The 9,166-nt window shown below is 38.1% G+C and overlaps 1 protein-coding gene across 1 annotated transcript in view; it reads left to right on the top strand.

The window, feature by feature from the left end:
• Positions 1-337: 337 nt before the first annotated feature.
• LCOR (ligand dependent nuclear receptor corepressor) overlaps positions 338-9,166 on the top strand; it is a 21,126-nt gene continuing 12,297 nt past the window's right edge. Inside the window, exon 1 of the mRNA XM_010077892.1 lies at positions 338-366. The gene's annotated coding sequence lies outside the window, so the exon portion shown is untranslated. The remainder of the gene's footprint in view (positions 367-9,166) is intronic.

The following is a 9,166-nucleotide window of genomic DNA, read 5'->3' as shown; positions in this document are numbered from 1 at the left end:
ACAGTTAGTTTCATATTGGCTAAAATTACTAATGAGTGTGTGTTCATCTTTATGTAGCTGGGAGTGTATTTGGCAGTGCTTGGAAAAACAGATTTGTTGTGCATAGATAAAATGTATACAGTTTGGTAATCTGGGGATTTAGAAAAATGGCTGAAATGAAGCCTGCGTCCTCAGAATGCAGGCAAGAATGTTGTGAAACAGGTATTTAATTCGGCATTTCTCTTTTGGCTCCAGTTGTGTCGCGGTTTATGAATATGAAGTAATTTGCTATTCCTCTGATTTACAGACTGTGAGCCTGAAGGTGTTTCTGATTGGTCTTTTGATGAAAATTGTCTTTTCTGCTGCCTGAGAAGAGAAAAAGTGAAGGTAACAATGCAGATGTGTGAAGCTAGTAGTTGTAGGGGAGGGACAAAGGGAGGGAGTTTGCTGTTCCTAGTTAACTGAACATAGAAAATCTGCAACCTCCTACCCCTTTCACTTCCTTCGGAAGAAGGCTTTCTGAATTAAAATAATGCAAGTTAATGAACAGACTTGCCTCTTCTCTGCAACTTTTTCTTTGTAGTGTGTGATGCAGATTTTTTTTTTCTGTGTAGTGGCTCTTTCTGCTTGGTGTTTTTTGTTTGTTTTGATGTTTTGGTTTTTTTGGGGGTTGGTGTTTTTGTGGTTTTTTTTTTTAGTTCCTTGTAAGAGATGTTATTGAGATCATGAAACCCTTCCCAAGGGAGCCAAAGTGTGGCTTGTGCATGTTTACTGCAGTCAGATGCTGGACTTATCTTCAGTATGGAAATGTGGTCCATTTTAACAAGCTATAGTCTTGTTCTTTATTTCTTTCCCTGCGGGCCATATCCTTTTATTAAAGGGCTCATATATATGGTAGATTTTGTACTGTGCTTGTTTATAACCAAGTCAGAGCTTATATGTGGACAAGTCAGCTTTGCCAACATAATAAACTTGCCGTTTGTTTTCTTAACAAGATTATAGCTATGTATGAAACAAAGGCTATCATGCTATATGTGATTGTTGCTCAGCCCACGTGTTGAAATAATGATTGTTCTGTAGCATAGGAAGGAAGGCTCATCTGTCTTGGCAAAACTTCATTTGCTGGAACTCTTAACTACTTTTTCCTGCACAATGTAAAATAACACGCGAAGTGAATCTATCAGTTTAGGAATGAAACAAAAGCACCCTTTTTTTTCCTCTGCAGCAGCTAACATGGATGACTGAGTGGCTTGTTCAAAAAGGGACTGCCTTGTTGACACTGCTACTTGCCATGTTGTCAGTTTATGCTTGTTTTTGTGTTACAGTTTTTGTGAAGGCATGGGGAGGAGGGTTAGGAACTCTTGCATTTAGAGCATATGTAAGGCATAATACTTTCTTTAGTTGAGACTGACAGCAGGTAAGCTGTATGTGTACTTGTGTTGTGAGCGAGTTCTGTCTTGTTTGACTTATGTCATCTCATAAAAAGACAAAATTCAGTGTTTAGCACAGTTCTAGTTAAACCATTGAGTTGATTCAGAAATTAATTTTGTGGTGTGGTCATATACTGCTCGTAGTCTGGGAGAATCTAACGGTGTATGGGTAGATCTTCAAAAAGACTATTTACATCTCAATTGTCCTCATAGGTCCACAATAACTAGCATAAAGCTCCTGAAAAATCAGTGATTGTTAGTTGAAGACAAAAACTAAGAACACGAATGTCCATGGTATAGTGTGCTGTTTAGGCATGGTTGTCTTGTCGTTTTCAAGCTTCTACACCATCTTTAGTCAGAAGCTGAGATACCACTATTTATATTTTCATGTACTTCACTAGGCTTTTCGTTCTAGTTTCCCATAGTAAAGTGTAGCCTATGATTGCGAGTATCACTGAAAAACTGACAATGTATTCCTTATACTAGTGGTAGTTATGATTTATGTTAAGGTTCCTCCTCATGGTTTCCCATTGTATTGTGTGATGGCTTGTAAGTGGGCAAAATAAAAGATGCAGATGTGATGCAGATGCAGGGCCATGCAGCATCGCTAGGCAAAGGTGCTAGGTGAAGGGGAAGTTGCTTATAAGTTCTGAGCAGGCTGGAGAGTAATGTGAGTTAAGAAGGGATGTGGTAGTGTCAGTCAGCCACCATGGGCTTGGGTAGAATAATTTTTATAAATAAAACCCAAGCAATTTCTGTCACTTCACATTTCAGTAGCCAACACTACTTGCTTAAACCACTTTTCATATAACCAGTTGATAAACAGGGACAGCAAAGAGAGCTGCGTATGCACGCTTGTTTGCTGCATGGCAAGGGATCCCTGTCTGGGGAATGGGGAAGGAGGGTGAACCAGTCCATTCAAACTGAACCAGTCCATTCAAATCAGAGTTGTGATGTCTCTTAATCCTGGTGATTCTCTTCATCTTTGGCATGGGGCTTCTTTGGAGCACGTAATATTTTTTAGGTGGTGGGATTTTTTTGTTGGGTTTTTTTTTTTTTTTCTTCCTGCACCCCATCCTCTATACCAGTTCTGTTGGCTTTGGGTTTTTGGGGTGTTTTTGGTTTGGGTTTTTTGGTTTTATTTTTGAGGGAAGAATGTATCTTTTTAGACCTACTGAGTTCTTATATGTCAGCTGAGAGAGATGGCAGGGTTGGAGTGCTTCCTCTCCTCTGTGGGTGTACCAAATTCCTTTACTGATGGCCATTGCTGATGTCATTAGCTTGCAATACAGAGTTAGATATGAGTCTTTTATGGGAGCCTTCAAATAGTGTTTATTTAACATTGTAATTTGAATTAAAACATCAGAGACTTAATTGCTACAAAAAAGTTTGTAACTTCATTTGGTATTTAGCTGAATGCTGGACAGTCTTCATCTGATGTACTGAACTAAATTAGAAACGGTACTGGATTATTTGAAGTCTCTTCTATTCAGCATCTGTACTGATATCTTTAACTCTTCTTTTTAGGGAGTTGCAGGCTTAGTCTTTTGTAGAACTTGTCTGTTTCTGTACATGAAGTGGTAGCAGTTGTGCTTTCTGTACCACATCCTCTGTTTTTTTTTATGGTTCATGTGCATTCTCTTGCCTTTTTAGGAAAAGAACTGGGCAGGGAGGGATCATTTGGGTTTGTGCTTGTATACTGCTGAGTTACAGAATTAAAAGGTGTGTAATTGATGTTGTAGCTGGGAGCAAGATAGCCACAAATCGCACATTACAACAGTGAGTGACTGTGGCTGGCCTTTTTTTCCAATGAGTACATCTCTACCAATACCCCCTTTTGGATTAGTGGAATCATTAATCTGTGTACTTGATTTTCACCTTTGGGTGACACATAGGTTACCTGGTCTGACAAGTTCAAAGCCAATAAAAGTCTTCAGGTTTTTTTTTCTGGATTTCATTTGGCCTTAAGAATTACCTGTAGCTTAGGAGACAGTAATTGTGCTTAAGGAGCACTGAGTTCTGGACTGCAGGATGAGAATTGAAAGCCAAGATTAGTTTATTGGCAGAGCTGTTTAAGGGAAAAAAACTACGCTTAGTCTCCCACCCATTTCAGTGATGTTGGTTCTTGCTTTTACAAGCAATCAGATTCAATTACATGCATTCTTCAAAGGATGGAGAACCATCTGCTGAACGATTTTGAAAAGATTAATTTATTTGTAGCAGTAGTTCTACTTGCAAATGCAGAACAAATGCATGGATTTTTTGGCAGTCATAGTACAAGACAGTTTTTGATAGAGAAATAGACTTAAGTGTCTTCATTTGAAAAGGATAATAAAATACAGACAAACTAGGGAGCTAAAATCTTCCCAGATGCATTTTAGCCCAAATCAAAAGGGTTATGTACAATAATATAAAACTTTGAGAAATTTGAAATTTCTTCTTCCTTCGTATAATGCAGAATACACAATTGTTTTGATATAGTATGATCAGAGAATAGCTAGTTATCTAAGGAGCTGCTCCCAGCTTGTTAACATGGGTGCCTGCGTGCAGAAGTGCATGGGTACACTGATGGGCATGAAAGCCAAAAAAGACGAAGTTAGCAGCTCTAGCTGCTCACTCATAGTGAGAGGAAGTAGATTGGGTTCTGTGGGACCAAATTCAGTGAATTCTCGTATGGATAGTCTGCAAATGTGGTAATTCTCAATTCCTTGTGGGCTTTATCCTTCACTGGGAAGATGTAAGGTAGTATAGTTTCCAAGGTGATTGGGTTTTTTTGGTTTGTTTCTTTTTTTGAAGCTTTTTATTATAAAATGTTGTGGTACAGACAAGATCAATTCAGGCAAATTGAACTTGTAAGTGTACTTGAGTTATCTCTTTTTAATTATGGTTCTTGGTTTTTCAGTGTGGCTTGTTAAATAAACTGACAGAGCTATCATTACATTCTCCACAGCCACAGATTTCTTCTGTATCGAATGAGGTAGTCTCTACTGTCATTTGCTCATAGTTTGAGCTCAAGCCTACTTTAAGATATTTTTTTTTTTAGAGGATGCAGATAGATAAGACTGGAAGAAAGCACCAGTGATACGAGGGGAAGTTGGAAAAAGAATCCTTAAAGAGGATTCAGTTGAGTATATTCATTTGGAAAAGCAAACGCTATTGTCTACAGCTACATAAAGCAATTCATATGTGTTTTAAAAAAAGAGGGGAGGGGGGACACAACTAATCTCGTTAGCTGATGAGAGCAGAACAAGAAGGATAATACTACTAAGCACATTAACTATTTTATAGATATGTTTAAGCTACAAAAATAACAAGAGAGAAAATGACTTCTAGGAGTGTATTCTGGAGTCTCATGCTGTTGAAGGCGGAAGGTTGAGTCTGGTCTTCAAATACTGCTGGGCTGCAGTGTGAAGACCTTTAATAATTCTTTCAGTTGTGAAGAAGTGTCGTAGGGTGCAGCATGTGGAGGAGTAATTTTAAAATTCAAAGGTACTCTGATACGATTTGGGTATTTTTAAAAGCTTGTAAGTAATTGCTTTACACAAACATCTAAAAGGTAATATCATGCCGTTACTTGATTATGATTAGTCATAATAACAGCTTCTGAATCTGGTGTCCTTTCACTATGGAGGAATGAAAACAATAAGAAGTAACTGTGGTAAGTGTCTGAATAATTACAAAGAGAAGCTATCACTATCATTTAAAGCGTTAATTTGTAGAATAATTGAAGATGGCGAAGGAAAGAGCTGAAAATCAGTTGAAGTTGTGGAATTCTTATGATTTTTGATGGCTTTTGAAGGTGTTTAAACTGTGTACAGAGATCCTAAGTGCACTGGAAGATGCTCTAAATAATTTTTAATCACTTTAAAATACTCAAGCATTTACACTGTCAATTTTGTGTTGGGTGATTTTAGAATAATTTGATATGGAGGCTAAAACCTGAAGAGGCTGTTTGTGATAATCTCCAGCTGCATTTAGTAGTAATGCAGGGTTACAGTTTTGTGCATAAATGTCAATGTAAGCATATTGTATTTCCACTGATTGTTTTATCTTCCTCTCCTCCTCCTATAAATAATAAGTTATATTCAATAGCTGTGGATCAGTCAAGTTAAATTTCTTTTGATTTTGATAAATCTGACATCAGTCACCTTAATAAGGAAATAATACTGTTTCTTACTGTAAAAGTATATATGTTCAGTAAGTGAGGGATGTCTTAAAACTAATTAAACCATCTGAATTTGTAGCTGATGCCAAGCTGAGAACAGTTGTAGATGTTTTAAAGGACATGCTCAGAATTGAAAATGTTCTTGATAAATTTGAGAAACAGGATGGATAGACTTGTTTTGTCAAGTCACAAGTTATGGATGTCTGAAAAGTGATAGCACTGTAAAAGTAGTAAACTAGTTTTGGGGCTACATCCAGAGAGGCATTTGTCTTAATACCTGGAGAGGAAAACCTACCTGCTGGTGAAGCCTCAGCTGGGCGTAGCATTTTAAGAGACATGTAAACAAACTGAATAGCATTGAAATGAAAGCAACAAGAATGAGTTGGTCTTGAAGGTAGAAGGAAAGAAAGACAGTCTCTGGTGCCCTTAAGGCTTGCCTAGAGAAAATTGGTTATTCTCCTTTGCACTGGCTAGGAGTTAAAAAGACTGTACAGTCTTAAGAAGAATGAAGTGTTAGAGAAGACAACCTAGGAGTGCTGAAACATTCCTTTCTTACTCACTGTTCCTCATCTTGCCTTGGGATGGGGTGGGAGGCTGGATGGTATCCCTGGGGTCCATGGGTTTGCCAGTCTGTGGGAAGTCTCTCTGTTTTCTTTGTGAAGATGGATAGGAATTATCTCATACTATTCTAGCTTGTGGGTGCTTCCTGCTCCATCTGCATATGTCCTGTGGCTTAAACATGAAGCTGCTGTTGCCATATCCGAACAAAACCAGCCTGCATCATACCTTTCTCTTCATGCCAGCAGTTTAGCATTTAGAATTGCTGTGTCAACATTCCCTGCAAGGAGGGCCTCAATGAGGATCCAGCACTAGGGCTGACAAGGCCGGGCTGTCCAGGTCTTATGGTGGTCTCTCAAGGTCATGCATTGACCTTGCATTTTGAAAACCTGAGCACTGTATTTCTAAGGCTCTTTGACTTAATTATGTAGTTATGCTGTATATCCTAACGTACAAAAAGAGCTTTAGCCCTTTGGGAGCATGTGCAAACCACTCCAAGTATCTTTTCCTGAAGTTATAAGTTCAATATAGTGGTACTGCATGTTCACTGATGGGATTCCAGAGGTGCTCTGGGGTATGGGTCCCACCTGAAGAGAACCACAAAGAGAATAAAATGAATCCGGTGTTATAAATAATATGTAAAAGTAACTGGTTGGGTTTTTTTTCCAGGGTATTTGTAATCAGTGACAATGCTATCTAAATATTAATAGGTTTTTCTTCTTCCTACTTCCTGCATGTTGGTACTGAAAATTTTGTTGTGATTTGGGACTGTAGAGTGAGAGGATAAGCCTGATGGTAGTGGATCCAAATAATGGTTATAGGGAAGAAGGGTGGAAAATGTAAAAAACAAAACAAAACCCACCAAACCAAGCAAACACACACCACCAAATAAATCCTTCTCAAAAAAAAAAAAAAACAAAACCCACAACAAAACAAACAACCCCCCCCCCCCCTACTTTTGGAAATTGACTTTGAGTAGCAATCACAGTCAAATATTTGGTGTGGAAACTTGGTGTTTCAGTCTAGAGGTGAACCAGCTGCAAAGATTGCTTGAATAATTGTGACACAATTGATAAGAAAATAATTTTAAAATTGCAATGAACAGAAATCTTTCCAGTATGTTTTCTCTCATGTAGTCAGTGCTGTACTGCAGACAGCAGAAAATAGCTGAAGATTTTTTTTTTCTATGCACAAGGTTAAATCTGACTTTCTTTATATAACTGTATTGCTTTATATTTTGATGTCTTAGCATGGACACTGATAAAAACCGTACCTGTAAAGAGATCTGTGCTCCTTAGTTTGAGGGGTAAGAACTAAGCGCTGCAATTGCCTTGCTATTCCCCTCTTCCCCTGAATGCAGATCAAATGATCCTTTATTCAGCCATTCACCAGTGTAAGCCACTTACAAATTTTTTTTTTCTGGGTGATCCCTTTTTCTTCATTCCTTCTCTATGTAGAAAATGTACAGCTTTAGTTAGCCTAGGTAGATTAAATTGTACCCTTTATGCATTACCTTTATATGACTCATGTAAAGTATGCTTGTTTATGGTGAGGTATGCTGCCACTGAACTTGGTTTCCACTGAGTTGCTAGGCTAGTACTTACTATGTATTGTCTTAGTTGCAAAAAGTACTAGGAAGATTTGAAATGCATTGTGTTGGCCAAGGGTTTTGTTTTAGGCTTCTTCCAGACCTATAGTCTGTCAAAGGGCAGAGTATCAGATCAGGTTTAAGGGGTAATGTTTCCTTCAATTCCGAATTATCTTTTTGTCCTTTGAATTAAAAGAAAGTTTTTTTGCAGTGGCTTGTGGGACTTTCGCTAGAGTGTACTAATTAACTCTAATGGATCTTATCTAGCCAAATCTCTGGGCATCAGTTTGCAGAGATTCCTTTTAAAGTAAAACTTAAAGCAGTTTGTCTGTAAATGCTTAGATATTCAAATGATTGTCCCAGCACTTCTGTATGCCTAAATTACTTCTGTTATTAGTAAATTTGCATGAATGTCTGCTTTTTACACAAACTGATAAGCAGAGTTTACAATTATCCTGATAATGCCTAAAAGGTAATGGAGCTTGACTCAGAATGGCTGTCAAAAACTAGGGCAGATCCTGCATTAAACTTTGTCAGATGCAGAAACAGTTTCAAAAAGAGGATGGAAGTGTGTTCTGTGAGGTCTCACTTGAAGAGTAACTCACAAATATTGGGTTTATTCTCCACAAGTATTTTTATTGTGAAATCCTGTACCAGATAATTCACATAATTTAAGTATCAGAAAGGTGCAACTGCATTTTCAGTGTGTTAATAAAGTATCGCTGAACCGTGGGAGCGCTACGACTGGTTACTGGTACAGAAGTACCTGGCAGAGAGGTGAATGCTTTTATTATAGTTAACCCATCAGTTCAAATTTGTATTCTTTAAGACTATCTCAAAAGTGCTAATCTTTCCTATGAGAGCCAGCAGGTTTGAGAGCAAGCCTGGAATCTCTCTGGTATCAGTGGCTTTGTGACTTTGTGCAGACTCTTAGGTTCACAATAAACATGTTGTTTTACTCGCTTGTCACCTCTGTTATTGCATGTCCCTCATCTTTTTATTTAGCGTAAAATACTGCTTTGTCTCTATACCCTGTCTGAGATAGTATCTCCCTTTGCTTTTGATGGATAACTTTTGGAAGCTGTTGAATTATAGATCTGCCATGAGAGCCCGTGGGGTTCAGGCCAGAGTCCACAGTGTTTCATGTTATTACCCTTTGCACATAGTTCATGTGACTGCTGTGTTCGTTAATTTACTATGGGCTGGTTATGTAACCTTGCTGCATTAAACCTCTTGAAGTTGAGATGGCACAAACTTAAGAGTGACTTCTTCTTTTTGTTTATTGGGGATGATAAATGAATTGCCAGTTCTTTCCTTCCCTTCTAGATATGAACCTGAAGTCAACTTGTACGGTAGAGGCCAAAAAGGTGTAGCCTCAATATTATGGTAACTGATACTTTGTAAAGGTTAACAAAACAAAACACTCCCTAAACCCAAAGAGTGGTT

This window comes from Pterocles gutturalis, unplaced genomic scaffold (assembly GCF_000699245.1).
Source record: "Pterocles gutturalis isolate BGI_N339 unplaced genomic scaffold, ASM69924v1 scaffold11573, whole genome shotgun sequence".
Classification (NCBI taxonomy): Eukaryota; Metazoa; Chordata; class Aves; order Pterocliformes; family Pteroclidae; genus Pterocles; species Pterocles gutturalis.
Note: the sequence above shows the minus strand (reverse complement) of the source record. Positions and strands in the feature narration are given on the sequence as shown.